Genomic DNA, 15,797 nt, shown 5'->3' on the forward strand with positions numbered 1-15,797 from the left:
ATAACTTTTGGATTATGGGAGCATTATAAATAGCAATCACATTTAAATTGCTCTTTAGCCCCCCCAGCAACAATGCTAGAAAATGAATCTTAGCTTTGCACAGTGTATTGTTTGTGGTTACATGGAAAGATTAATGATGTGTGAAGATGCGGGGGGGGGGCTCATTTCAGCTTGCCAAGCATGTGGTTGACTACTCAAAAGAAATCTGTGTATCTGCCTATGTGTTTCGATTTCCACAATTTTTTTACAACTATGGATTGCCATCTTTATGCATATTTTGTGACAATAGCTGATAGAACATAATGTTTGATGGCAGATGCTAAAAGTCAACCAGTCTCCAGTTCAAGTGCCAGTTCAGTCATTATTGATTCACTGTGTGCCTTTCCTTCTCCCCTTGTTTATGCTTGTAACATACAGCCTGATGAAGAGTTCTGTTGAACTCAAAAGCTTGCACATTGTTTTGTGTCACTTTGGTTGGTCCTAATAAAAGGTATTACTGGGTAGACTGGGTCCTTGATTTGGAATTATTTTAGGCAAGCTTTTTTGGCCTTTGGTCTTCTATATACAATAATGTGAGATAATATTATCAGCTTAACTTGAAAGGTTATTGTAAGGATCACTGATAATACATATTTTGAGCAGTCAAGAAACATACGGTATACATAGTAAACATAATATATAATACATACAGCCCATTGACTTTGAAAGGATTGTGTGATTTACTACAGTACAAAGCTTTTTCCTGAATGAAAATGCCAAGTCAAATCTGCCCTCCAAGAGTCCAAGCAGGAGATGTTTTAAAAAAAATAGTATTCCAAAAAGAAGAAAAATAAAATTAAAGCAATTTCCAGTCTCGGCCTCTTGAGCGTGATTATTTTGTCAGTGGCTTGCATTCCATTGACTTTGGACTCTAAAATATATTATCTCCCACCCTCAACAGATAGGATTACCTGCCAGCTTAGGAAATTGCTTTAGTGCCTATAAAAAAAGTAAATGGTACTCTCCCCCACCAAGAGCATGTGCAACCCACAACAGGAGACAGCTTAAGGTTTTTTGTTTGTTTTTTCAGTACAGTCACATTTCGCCGGTGTGATTTTATGCCTGAGCTGAATTCCATTTTCAGCCTCTGTGAATGAAATGAAAGGCTGTGACTGAGTCTCAGTTCAGTTGCTGTGATTTTACACTGTCAGTTTAGATCCCTTCCAGACAATTGGCACAATCCAGCAAAACCTTCTTGTGTAACAACCGAATAGCCAGTTCATACCACCAGCTGACCTCACCAATCTACTAGCTTCTGGGAGTGAGTAGGACAAACAGGAGGGTATGACTGTGATACATAACAAAGAAATCGGCCAGTGCTCCTGTTTGTGTGGACCGAGGGAGGAATACACAATTGCCATGATTTATACAATTACAGTTTCCCTTTTAAGGAGCTATGGTTAAGTTCATCACATCTCCATGTGGCACTAATGGTGGCAGTTCCCCGTCCCCCAGCTGTCCTGCTATAGCTGGAATACTCCTGACTGTTGCCTCCCATCCCCCATCTGCATATCACAGGATAGCAAGGAGGAATGGTATAAATGGGGGGGGCCTGCCAGCCCGCAACATTACTTCTAATGCAAAACCAAGTGATGTCATTTCATCTAGATCATGCTCTAGGAATCATAGAGCATCACCCTGACACAATGACTTTACTGCCAGTTTTGTACCAGAAGTGACATCACATGCTGACACACCACTGGCATGCGTGTCCTCACCCCCGGGTCCCTCTCAGCTATGGCTGGCAACCCTATGTGGTACTGGAATCCTGGGTGAATCACAAAGCCAGCAGCAGCCCTCTAACCTGCCTTCTCCCAGAATACTTTGCAAGAATCGCAGTGCTATCCTAAACAAGTTTTACCCTTCTAAATCCATTGACTTCAGCGGATTTAGAAGGGTGCAGTTCTGCTTAGGAAATGGTTATCAGTTTCATAGCAGCCACTTGGGTGGTCAGTCTGAGTTGTGTAAGAGTTAAACCTTTTCTCCGATGCCATTTTCCCATCTCACTGTTTCCACCCTGCCTTCCACCTTTACCAATACCAGTATCATGTTTCCTCCTGTGGAGCAAATAGTAGCATCACAGAGTGCAGCAGAAAAAAGAAACAGCCATAGCACCCTTGTCTTCATCAGCATTGCTCTTTGTGATTAGGTTGTTATTGTTGCTTTTGTTGTTGCACATTTGCTGATTATGTCTTCTGATTATATTTTAAGGTGTTGATTTTGTTCTGGTTTTAATTTTTGCTTTATGGATTCTTTTACTGAAAATAGTTTAAATATATACATGTCTATATACATTGCTCTTTGTGATTAGGTTGTTATTGTTACTGTTGTTTTTGTTGTTGCATCTTAGCTGATTACGTTCTCTGGTTATATTTTAAGGTGTGGATTTTGTTCCGGTTTTAATTTTTGCTTTATAGATTCTTTTACTGAAAATATTTTAAATATATACTTGTCTAATTTGGTTCTCATTTTCATCCATTTCACAGCCCACAGATGAAATTAGAGGAAGGAAAGAAGTACTGTCTTTTTTTATCTGCTGTCCCTTGGGGATTCAAGAAGAATATCCAGAAGGATTGTTCAAAGCTGCTCAGCCAGTGGAGGGTGCATGGCTTGTAAAGAGACAAAAGCCAGGGACCAGTAGCTTGTAGCATAGAGAGATCCTCAAAACAATTCTGTCACAGGAATAAAAAGGGTTGGCACTGAAGGCATACTTTGACAACTGCAGCATTTTAAATCTGAATATGTTTAAGGGACAAATGATACATTCTAAAGCATGTAACAGCATCCTATTGCCCTTTGTTTAAAATAAAAAGAGGAAAGCTTCAAGAGCTTTTTTCACTCTAATTCCCACCCAGCATCATTTTTTTACCCAAAGGTGCAAATATATGTGCAAAGGAAAAATACATTTTAAACACAAGGAGAACAAAGCCACTTCAGAGGTGATCTGTAGCAGAAAACAGGTTGAAAAAGGTTAATAATTCTCTCCATCTCCCTCTAATTCTGTGATATAAATACACCCATCTCAAAGCGGCTTTGCTTCCTTCCCCCGCCCCAGAAATGTAGCAGGGTACTGTTATATGTGTTAGCACATAATGTGTAGTCTGCCCTAAGTGAATGTGCTGTGAATGTGATGCTTCTTGAGTTATGTGAATTTGCTGTGTTAGAGCGCTTACTAGCTTACTTACAATGTATTGGGGTAACTGCATTGGACTGTACTGTCATGTAACTTGCCAAGAAGTATGCAGTCATTACAGTCCAAGCATTGTGTGTGTGTTTTTTTAGCAGTGTGCAAAATAAATGTGCTGTATAGCTCCGTATCAGGATCTGTGAGCTTCAACAGAAAATGCATGAGAATTAATTCCACTTTTACTAACCTGGCCCATGAACACACTAGCCACTTACCTCGCAAGTTACACAAGCATCCAAAACGCCTTTAAATTCCTGTTCCCACTGCGCCACCTTTCTCCGCTGCATTTGATAATCCCCAGACCGGCACGCTCCCACGCATTCCCAGTTGGTGCTCCAAGCAAGGACGGCGATTGGTCAGCGTTAGTAAGGGAGGTGGGGGGAGTGCGGGGATTGGCTGGCAGCAGGAAGTGGGCTGGCAGCAGGAAGTGGATTTAATACTCATTGCATGTTCCCACTTTAAGGCTCCGGAGGTGGAAGACGTTTTATTTTTTTAATTCGACGAATAAGCGGATGCACTTAATGCGGAGGAATTGTGTTCTGGAGACGTCCTCGGAATCCTTCGGGTGAGATGAAGTGGGAACATGCAAGGAAAGCCTGCAGAAATCGGGGCTGCAAATGGTAAGTGCAGACATGTCCCAGGTTGATTGTGTAGATCCAAAGAAGGTAAACTCATTACAAAGGGTATCTGCATTAAATAAACGATCTCTGGGCCACTCAATTATCACATATTTTTAATATTTATGGCAATGAATTTATCTCATTGAAAATTGGGTGGCCCAGAGGTCGTTTATTTAATGCAGATACCCCTTGTAATGATTTTACCTTCTTCTGGATCCACACAATCAACCTGGTTAGTAAAAGTGCTTCAAGAGGAATGGGGAAGTCTCTCTATTGAGACAAAACACCAAGCTGCAAGACAGCCTACAGCAGCAGCCGGGTTGACTTAGATTCAAGGATTACTTTATGACTGCTGCTTTTATTGTTCCTCGAACAGAGTGGAACAAGAACTTGAGCAGAAAAATGAGGCCTCCCTCATTTAGGGAAATGGTGGTTTTCTTCCAGCTGGAATCTTGATACAGATCTCTTCCACATATAAATAAAAGCAGAGCACTTTTTGTACTGCAATATTTTTGCTACGTTACAGTTTCTCACCATGTCATTTTGGAAGGGTGTTTGGCTGCAAACTTTCCCAAATGAAAATAATCTGCCTTCCCGAATGAGCATATAACTACACAATGGATAAGTTTTCAGCAGAGGCAGGAGAAGATGGCACTAAACTGGCCACAACCAAATCAAAGAGAAAGCAAAACTGTCCTCCCCTGACAGTTTTTTCAATGCTTTCATACCGTATATTAAAAATCTCTTCCTGATTAACCCACATTCTTGTGATTCTAGTAAGAACTATATATACTGATTTCACAACTGCATTGCATAAGCGAGGAAATGTATACTGAATTTTTAACATCAAGTACTTTTCAGTATTTCCAGATATAAACCCCCCCCAACACACACGCACCATTATAATTAGGATGGAATTATCATGGATTGTATCTCTCCTTCAACCAACATACAGGCAAACAAGAGAAAGTGTTACAGGCAGTTAAATTTCTCCCTTGCAAAGCAGGCCTGGGAGACGTTACATCATTGACATGTGATTGAGTTTGTTTTTCCTCTTTTCCTGAGATGTCATGTGAAGGATTGGTTTTAAGCAACAACAACAAAAGGAATGCATGGGAGAAAGGAACTAAATTCATATGCACCCTCCAAAGGGCACCTTGCCTTGTTTCACTTCCATGTAGTCAGCACTAGGGCTGTTGAAAAAGAAATTCGGTAAAATTCAGATTCAACAAAATTTGGCCCGTTTTGATTCGGGGAAATGCCAAAGTCCAAACTCCCCTTATTCGGATCTGTGGAATTCGGCACCAAGTTCCAAGTTTGGGGAAAAATTCGGCCGAATAAAGCCATTAAAAACACATTCGCGCCTTTCCGCGGCTCCGGGGGGGACATTTTTGGAGGTAGATGTCCCAAAATTTCAACTTAGCTTTAGGGGACCCTTCTTGCAAGAACCCCCAAGTTTTGTAAAGATTGGGTCATGGGGTCCCGAGATATGGGGCCCAAAAGGGGTCCCCCCAAAAAAATCGCCCACAGGAATAAAGGCATTAAAAACACATTTGCGCCTTTCCGCTGCTCCGGGGGGGACATTTTTGGAGGTAGACGTCCCAAAATTTCAACTTAGCTTTAGGGGACCCTTCTTGCAAGAACCCCCAAGTTTTGTAAAGATTGGGTCAGGGGGTCCCGAGATATGGGGCCCAAAAGGGGTCCCCCCAAAAAATCGCCCACAGGAATAAAGGCATTAAAAACACATTCGCAACTTTCCGCAGCTCTGGGGGGCATGTTTGGAGGTAGAGGTCCCCAAATTTCAGCATAGCTTGAGGGGACCCTTTTTGCAAGAACCCCCAAGTTTTGTAAAGATTGGGTCAGGGGGTCTCAAGATATGGGGTCCCCCCCAAAATCGCCCACAGGAATAAAGGCATTAAAAGGGATGTACTAAAACGAATGACAAGTCAGCCCATTGGAAGCAATGGGAGAGGCTGCCCAGCCCATTGAAGATAATGGGAGAGGGGAATGTCGGTTGACTTGCATTGACTCCACTGAAATACATTACAGAGGATGTACTAAAACGAATGTCAGGCTAGCCTTCGAAACAACAAGAGCAGCTGCACAGCCCATTGGAAACAATAGGAACCAGCCAGAGAGAGACTCACTGACCCACAGTTAACTCCACACGAAGTTGGCAACCGGTGAAAACAGTAGAAAGCACAGTCCCACACAGAGGCAATCAAGCCCACCCCCCAGCAGAACAGGTAAACCCACCCCCTTTTGGCTTCCCCCTTCACACACACACACACACACACACACACACACACACACACACAGAATTCCCCCCCCACATAAACACACACAGGAAAAAATATAGAGAATTATAGAGAAAAGCCCCCAAATGGGTCTTACTGTGGATGTCTTCTTCTCTTCTATCAGGAGCAGGGACTGGGAGGACTCAGGAATAATCCAATACGATTCTAGCAGACTCACACACACATACTCTCTGGCATGGGAGGTTTTGCCTTGGATTTGCCACTCTCTCGATGCACATTAAGGATTGCTGCTCCCATTCATTCCAGTGGATGGGTGGGTGGGGACCCCATAACTCGGGATTAATTGCCTTTTAGTCAGACCCCTGGGCCGGGATAATGGTACGGCCCAACTGCCGAGGCAACCACCAGACCAGACCCCCGGGCCGGGGAATGGTACGGCCCAACTCGAAGGTGTTTTTAAAGGCTGTAATGGGCAGATGGGTGGGGGGACCCCTTCCGGGCCCCATAACTCAAGACCCCCTGCCCCAATAGTCACCAAACTTGGGGATTCTTGCAAGAAGGGTCACCTCAAGCTACGCTGAAAGTTTGGGACCTCTACCTCCAAACATGCCCCTCCCCCGGAGCCGCAGAAAGGTGTGAATGTGTTTTTAATGCCTTTATTCCTGTGGGCGATTTTTGGGGGGACTCCTTCCGGGCCCCATATCTCGGGACCCCCTGACCCAATCTTTACAAAACTTGGGGGTTCTTGCAAGAAGGCTCCCTTGAAGCTACTCTGAAATTTTGGGACCTCTACCTCCAAAAATGCCCCCCAGAGCCACGGAAAGGCACGAATGTGTTTTTTATGCCTTTATGGTTATGCTGCTGATTCGGAGCCCCTGAATTTGCTGAATTTATTCAGCGATTGCCCTGAACTCGCTGAATTCGGCTCGTTGTTTTCCCGCCTTTTTTGAATTGGGTTCCATCCAAACTAGAAACCGCCGAATCGGGGAAAATTCGGCTGTTTTCGGTTCGGGACGATAAAAGAGAGCTTGGCCTAAAACAATGGAAGTTAATATTGGAAGAGTGAGCCCAGGTCTGTCCTGCAAGACAAATGCCATTACAGAGAATCCACATAAGGCACATAATGGCTCTTCTGTCATGCAAGAGATGGTTCCTGTTTTGGCTGTGTTGTTTCTCCATATCACAGCACAAATGAGATAGTATGGTAGTTTTGCTTTGATTTAATTTTACACTCTGTCAAGACCAACTCAGCTTTAGTAGAGAGGTGCATTCATTTCCAGACACACGGCAACCCTCGCCATTATGTTTTTTTCTGTTTAAGGAACAGAAGCAAACAAGTGGGAATCTGCAAGGATTTGCAGGAAGCATCTCATTCCCCCCTTCCTCACAATTTCCTCTTTCCCTTTCCTAAAAGCCCCCCCCCCCATAGCCTCTCTCCTTTTCCAGCTTCCTTCGCTCCTTAGGGTTGCCATCTCTACATTGGGAAGAACCACTCGTGGAATCTATAGTTATCTAGCAACAGCCACTGAAGGCTTCTGTTTCTTAAAGCTACAGGTTATCATTTGGGGGGGTTAACCCCCCGATGTACTTTTTTTAGATATTCAGATTTTTCTGCAAATCTGGGGCCCTTTTCAGGTTTGTAGAAAGGTCTGTCTTGCTCATTCACAGCTTCAATCACCAGATTTAAGTATCCTCATATTTTGCCAACTTTGCTGTTAGTATATAGATGGGAAAGTGACAAATGAATAGAAGCCATTTGTTCATTTGCTTGCTGGCCCTGCAGCCTTTCCTCTGTATCCACCTCCTCTCACTATCCCACTTTCCCACACACCCTTTCTTGGCTACTACTGCTGACCCCTGGAGCCATAAGACAGCCACCCTAAGGACTACATTCCCAGTTGTGCACGGAGGTGCAAAGTCTCAAAACCTAAAAGGCTAAAAGAGCATAAGAAAAACTGGATGAGGCAGCAGGAAAGACACTTCCCTCTGCCTGTTGGTAGGTTACTCAGCCATGCTGAAAAAAAATCATGGAACTGACCTCAGGGAACCAAAGTTTCCAAGTGTGCCAGGTAGAGTTGCAATCTCCTGGTTGGGAAATTTCAGAAGATTTGAGGGTGGAGCCTGGGGAAGGACCTCAGCAGGATATGATGCCATAGAGTCCACCCTCCTAAGGAGCCATTTTCTCCAGAGACACTGATCTCTGTAGTTTGAAGATCAGTTGTAAATCTGGGAGATTTCCAGGCCTCACCTGAAGGTTGGCAACCCTAGCACCAGATCCTGATTCCGCTTGGGACCATGGCACAAGGTGGGGGGACTTCAACCTTTCTCCCTGTGCCATTTTCCCAAGCCAAAATGGAATGGGGGAGCCTATTTGCCTTATTCCAGATGTAATGCCTAGTTTTGGCCCTAGTGCCAGAAGTAAAGGAGACATACATCAGAAACAGATAAATCGGTAAAATATGATGAGCAATGTTGTGTTTGGATTTTACTACACAACCTTTGAAGGGGTGGAGGTAGGGAAGGCTTTTAAAAGTCAGCCGTCTATCTTTGGTTTGGATTTTTCTTTTTTAAGTGTGTAATTATGAGTAGAGTTGCCAGCTCTGTGTTGGGAAATACCTGGAGATTTGGGTGGGGATGGAACCTGACGAGGGCGGGGTTTGGGGAAGGGAAGGACATCAGTGAGGTATGATGCCATAGAGTCCACTTTCCCAAGTGGCCATTTTCTCCAGACGGACAGATCTCTGTAGCCTGGAGATCAGTTGTAATAGCAGGAGATCTCCAGCTACCACCTGGAGGCTGGCAGTCCTAAATAATGAGCACCAACCAGTGTAAGCCTAAAACTGGAACATTCCATTTGTACTTTTGGGGCATTAATTGCTGCTGTAAAAGGCGATCGATTCTGGTTTATTGCCCTTATCAGCATTTTGTTATTACATTTTGCTATTTAATGGGCTATTCGTGTCCCAGTGGTGCAGCAGCATGGGACAGTTAAGGCAACGTTGTCTTCAGTCACCAGGGCAACCCTCACACAAGGGCACCCCTTAGAAGGTCAGGGCCAGCTCCAGGGCCTTGCCTGCCGTTTCTTTGTATATGAAATCTGCCCATAGGTTGGGATTCCTTTGTGTATTTTCCCCTAATTTGCTGGCAATCATTCTGCTGCTGAAACAAACCTCACCAGCCTTGCAGGCCTAATCAGATTCTTATTCACACTATCTCCAGCATCCCATCCACTCATTTTAGACAGCAGATGGAGACTACGGCTGTTACTGCACTAGGTATTCCCAGCGATGTATCAAGCGTTTGGAAATGTTATAAAAAACATCACTTTAAAAGGGTTTTTGGATACTACGGCTAAAAAATGGTTGGAAGACGTCTTCACAGCTAAAGGGGCCAAACAAAGTGCGAACAGTATTTTTTATAACAGTTTCAAACAATACATCAATGGGAATACATAGAAAGTGCGAACAGTATTTTTTATAACGTTTTCAAACTCTTAATACATCGCTGGGAATACCTAGTGCGGTAACAGCCTACTTTTCATTTTGTTTGTGTGGTGCACTGGATATTTGGTATATTTAAATGGCAATTTTTAAAAATAGGGAGGTTTGATTTTAAGATTTCAGATATTTCTCCTTTCTACTGAGCCACTGCCCAGCTGTAAAGCTACACCAAATGTGTATGTGTGTTTTTTTTGTAAAAAAGCCAATGCAGAATATATTTTTATATTTATACCTGGCTTCTCCCCCCACCCCCAAAGCAACTTACATCATCATTCTCCCCTTCTTCATTTTATGCAAGCTTCCATGGCAGAGTAGGTATTTGAACCCGAGTCTCCCAGATTCTCGCCTGACACTCTATATCCTTTTCGAATTCAGTGTCACTCTACACCTAGCCCAGAGGGAAGGAGAAAGACCTGAAGCCTTCAGATCAGATCTCCCCATTTCCTACTGTATAATTTTCTTAATGTCATTTAAAGATATCAAAAATCCAGTGCCCTATGAAATGAATATTCCACTCATGGCAGGAATTGGTATCCTTTGAGGCAAGTCCTCCCCCATTCCTTTGTCCTCTGTACTTTGGGTAGATCATAGTTGATACAATCCCTATATCCAACCTCCAATAGTAATTTTGACAGGCACGTTTTGACAGGCACATGCAGAGTGTGTTACAGTAACCTAGTAACCTGGGTGTGATCAGGGTATCATCATGGCCAATTCACACTTTCAAAGGAAAGTTTGCAGCTGGCATGCACTTGTAGCTATAAACCATGCAGTGTTCTACTGAGGACACCTCACATCATCTACTGCTTGATCCTTTTTCTTTCTTTTTCTTTTTCTTTTGAACTAGAGATGCCAGGGATTGAACCTCGCACAGTCTGCAAACAAAGCAGGTGTGCTACCACTGAGCCTCAGCCCCGCCCCATGCATTTAAAGCGGAGGGGTTTTAAATTTTTTGTGTTGTTTTTAAAATCTTCTCTTCATCACTATAGAGGTTCCTCACCATGAGGGTTCCTTCCGCCCTGAGGAAAGGATGCCATCTTGTCATGGGTGATTCCCATCTGTCCATCAAGGACACAGGACCTAAATTTTGAACTTCCTGCCTCCTGGGCAGGAGTCACTCACTGTGTCAGTTTGGCAACTCCCAAAGCAGTATCTGCACTAAAAAATCTTAATCAACAAGAGGTTATATATAATCTATATCATTGTGAGCCAGCGTGGTGTATTGGTTAAGAGTGGAGGGACTCTAATCTGGAAAACTGGGTTCGATTCCCCACTCCTGCACATGAAGCCTGCTGGGTGACCTTGGGCCAGTCATAGTTCTCTCAGAACTCTCTCAGCCCATGCAGAGACAGGCAATGGCAAGCCACTTCTGAAGGTCTCTTGCCTTGAAAACCATACGGGGTCTACATCAGATGTGACTTGATTTTGACCTTCAGTGTGACTTGAAGGCACACACACACACACAGTATTGGCCAACATAATCCTCTCTCCCAAGCCCAGAACACCGCCCATTTAGAAGATTTGCATGGTAGGCCATTAATGTTGTGGCCTGTCTGGTAGTTCTTACTGTGAGGGGGATGGCATCTTGTCATGGGTGATTCCCACCTGTCCATCAAGGAAGTGGCAAGATCCAAGTACCTATAAATTGTGGGGTAGGGAGTGTAATGGGGCCTTTAAATTGTCCAAGAACAAGGTTAAATCTGACATTTTCTAAAGTTACCATAGATTTGTAGTGATGCTTAAAGTGAGAACTCTATTATTCTGATTAAATCCTTTAATCCTTTTTGTACCCAAGAAATTACAGGTAGCAGAAAACTAGATTGTAGCAAGGAAATGTGGGGGAGGAAGAAGGGTACCACACAGGTTGGTTTAATGTTATGATGGAAATTCCTGTGATGTTTTGGAGATCAACATATTCATTGTCATCAGTTAACCCTCAAGGTGTCCATGCCAAAGTCTTTCGCCCCACCTTATTGATGAGTCATCAAATTCCACAAAAGTCATTTTGTGGTGATTGTTGGCTGAAGACTAGCTAGACTCTGAAGGTCAAAATCAAAACCATATGGGTAGCTGTTTTAATACTATTATTATGACCAATCATTTATGTATTGCCCTATATGTATGCTGTACTCCTGAAAAATCTAAGACGCATTTGTGGTTCTGAAGAACTGTTTTGGACAAATGTCTGCCAAACAGACAGATTGCTGAATTCAAGGAACAGCAGAACACAATCTACAACCTTAAAGAAAAAAGAGACCAGGATTAAGTCTCCTTTCTGGTACCCGTTATCTTATGGTCTTTGTGGTGGACTGATCTTTTCTTTCCTATTTGAAGAAAATGGGACTCAGTGTTGCCAGGGACAGGATGTGCTTGTTACTGGCAACCAACACCTGGGGTTGGTGGTATACTGATCCATGTGTGGAATCTAAAGTCTGTTTACATTCTAGTGCAAGTGTGTTGAACTCAATTGTTACGAGGGCCGGATATGACATAAATGTCACTTGGTCATGCCGGGTCATGCCTTGCCAGCCCAGATCAAGAGGGGGGGTGGCTGCCTCAGTTGGCTCACGGGCCAGATAACAGCTCTCGAGGGGCCACATCTGGCCCACGGGCCTTATGTTTGACACCCCTGTTCTAGTGCATTCTCTGGGGTGATATTTTGGATAGTAACAAAAAGAGACTCTCCTTTAATTCATTTTTTCAAATATAACAATAGACACAAAGGTGGGGGAAAAGAAACAAGATTGTAAAATGCAATATAATGACTAGGTACACAAAATCAGGGAACATGATGAAAAGTTAAATTTGAGCCGTGCCTGACAGAATGTGCCCACACATGACTAGTACAACTGGAGGCCACCTGTTCATGTGGCTGTGGTGTCCCCAAGAAGGAGGGAGAGAAATGAGCTTACAGATTGGGGAGGGGAGAGGTCAAGCTTAAAGTGGGTAGTGAAAGAAGTAGAAGCAGAGGAGAATGGAGTGGGGCTTTGTAGCTCAGCTGAATGAGAGGAAGAGAGAGAGAGAGAGAAAGGTGGCATAATGTCCAAGAGCTGATTGGGAGTGAAGGGGAGAGAGAAGGTGGGGAGAAAGTGCACTGCTGGCAGAGAGAGGGTGTCTCTGGAGCACAGCTGAGAAAGAGAGAGAGAGAGTGGGTCAGAGAGTAAGGGGCAAGAACATGAGAGAACCATGCTAAAAGCAAGATCATCTGGAAGATGAAGGGGGAGTGGTGGGGAGAAAGATTCATGCATTGCCTGATTCTGTAGCGAGAGCGCAGTCAAGAGTTGTAATGACACAGAAGTTTCCAGCGAAAGGCTGAAGCCAAAGTCACAGGGGTGGAGAACAAGTCTAGGGGGGAGGAAACTGAACTGAATCTAAAATGCCAGGTTTACAGGGGGGGCTTTATAGCTTAAATGTGCCCCCTGATCTGCCAGTGGAAGGAACAAGGTTTTCTCAGTGCTTGAGATATTCCAAGAGGGATGCTGATTGGGCAGGAGATGAAGTTATCTTGTTTATGAAGGACTTGTTTATATCAGGGGTATCGAACTCAATTGTTTAGGGCCATCTAAAATGTATGACAGTAGCCAAATCTGGACATTTGTGAAGGCTGGATTGGTACAGCATGTGCAGACCTGATCAGAGGGAGAAAACCAGTGTATAAGTTGTAGACTGAAAATGGCACTGCTAGCCATTAGAAAATGGAAGATAAGCTGTGTATCTGCACTGCACATTTATAGAATTTTCACCAGATCAAATACAATTGTTTTTCCCAAAGAATCAAAGGAACTGTAGTTTTCTGAAGGAGCTGAGAATCACCATAATAGAAACACCAAAAAGAACAAACTCATGTTGATTTGTAGTTGTAAAGGCAACTACTTTTTTTTAATCAAGACATTTGACATCTCCACTAGTCTTTTGCTTTATAGAATTTATAGGTGCATTAATAAATAAGCTCAAAATAAAACCACTGTCTTCATATTATTATAGCATGGAGGGTCACAATTAAATGCTGCTTCCCATGAGCTGAAATTCCTGGTTGGTTTTAAAACATTAAGCACTAGGAAGGCTACAAACATCAAACTCCAGTACTGCAATTTTAATAATGATCTAGATATTTTCATGTGCACTTTAACTTGTAAAGGTTAAATTAATTCCCGGGTCAACAGAATTAAAAGACCTCAGAACAAAAGATCTGCTTTTCATTAAGAAGATAAAGGTCACCTGAAAGTTTCTTTCCTTTTCATTTTCCAAAATATAAGGCAATGCAATAGGGTTTAAATAAAATTAGAGTGCATTAAATTTTTAATAATAGATAGAGGGGCAGATCATTTAGGGGGAGTCAGTACTGGTACACCTAATATAAACAGACTAACAGCCCATTCCTGAGCTGAGGCGTACAGGGACGGCGGGGCCTCTTCCTAAGCTGCTCCCCGTACGCCGTTAAACAAGAAAAAGCCGTTTCGCGGCTTTTTTTTTGTTTAACCGGGGCCTTTCGCCCCATAGGGAATAGTGAGGCTGCGCCTGCTAAAAAGCAGGTGCAGCACCGCCATTCCCAGCACCAGCAGAAGTGGCCAAAAGGGGATAGGGAGCCACCTAACCAGCGGCTCCTCCCCCCGACCCGCCTCTGGAACCCCCCCCCCCCTGCGCTGGCATGGCCTCTCCACACCGTTGCTGGTGCCACAGAGAGGCCGCGCAGGCAGAGGGGGGAGCGCGGTCCCACGGTGCTCGGCCGCCACCGGGACTGGCCTCACCGCCGGCGTGAATGCGTGTAAACGCGTGATTACAGGCATTTACACCAGCGGCGAGGTCACACCACCTCCTAAAAACCTTCGGCCCCGTTCTCAGGAATGGGCTGTAAGTCTGCTACTTTTTAACAGAAGTAGTTCTTGGCAACTGGAATCTGAGCTCAGAATAAAAAGGCTGTGTAATACAGTTCTGAAACAAATATTTCTTCACTCGCTATTCTCAATCCATTAAATATTAATGCCATTGTTCGCCCCAGCTACTTTCTGGGGAAATAACAGACCACCAAACACCGACTTTGTAGGAGTTGATCCACACTCTTACTCAGATGACACCACATCATCTGAGCCAGCATGGTGTAGTCATTAAGAGTGGTGGTTTGGAGCAGTGGTTAAGAGTGGTGGTTTGGAGTGGGGGAGTCTGATCTGCAGAACTGGGTTTGATTCCCCACTCCTCCACATGAGCGGCGGAGGCTAATCTGGTGAACTGGATTTATTGCCCCACTCCTACACATGAAGCCAGCTTGGTGACCTTGGGCAAGTTATAGTTCTGTTAGAGCTCTCTCAGCCCCATTTACCTCACAGGGTCTCCGTTGTGAGGAGGAGAAGGGAAGGTGATTGTAAGCCAGTTTGAGTCTCCCTTAAGTGGTAGATAAAGTCGTCATATAAAAATCAACTCTTCTTCATCATCATCAAACTGCTTACAAAACCTAGCTGCGAGGGTTTTAGGACTAGTCTGTGTAAAGCTTGAATAGATTATTCAGTGGAGACAGCTAGAAACAAAGGGCTGCCAAAAAATCAAAGTGTGAGTTGCCAACTAGGGGTGTGCATTTGGATATACTGAACCGAAAAAAGCTAGAAAGGCCATTTCGGCTTTTTTTGGGTGAAAATCCATTTTGGCTATTTGTTGTTTTGTTGACATTTGGGTTGGGGAGTCCAATTCTATGGGTACCCAGTTTTCCTCCATTTGGGTGCCCATAGAATTGGACCCCTCGACCCAAACTTCACCAAACTTGGGGGTTCTTCTTCACCAACAAATATACTACAAATTTGGTGCCTCTGCCTTGAAAACAGCCCCCCAGAGCCCTGCAAAGATAACCCATTGAATGCAATTGGAGCAAAACAGTTTCCCAGCCCCCCCCCATTTAAGCCAATGGTGGGAACTTTTCCTACAAGATACTCAGGTGTGAAATTGGCCCATTAAAGTCTATGGGGAATATTTGAGGGGCTCTGGGAGGGCTGTTTTTAAAGGACCAAATTTTCAGCATGGCTGCAGGTGATTCTCCTCAGAAGAACTCCCAAGTTTGGTGAAGTTTGGTTCAAGGGTCCAATTTTATGCCCCCCAAAGGGGGTACCCCTATCTTCCATTGGAAACAATTGAAAACTCCATTGGCACCCCCTTTGAGGGCCCATACATTTGGACCCCCTGTCCCAAACTTCACCAAACTTCTTCT

The sequence above is a fragment of the Euleptes europaea genome, chromosome 8 (genome assembly GCF_029931775.1).
Source record: "Euleptes europaea isolate rEulEur1 chromosome 8, rEulEur1.hap1, whole genome shotgun sequence".
Taxonomy (NCBI): domain Eukaryota; kingdom Metazoa; phylum Chordata; class Lepidosauria; order Squamata; family Sphaerodactylidae; genus Euleptes; species Euleptes europaea.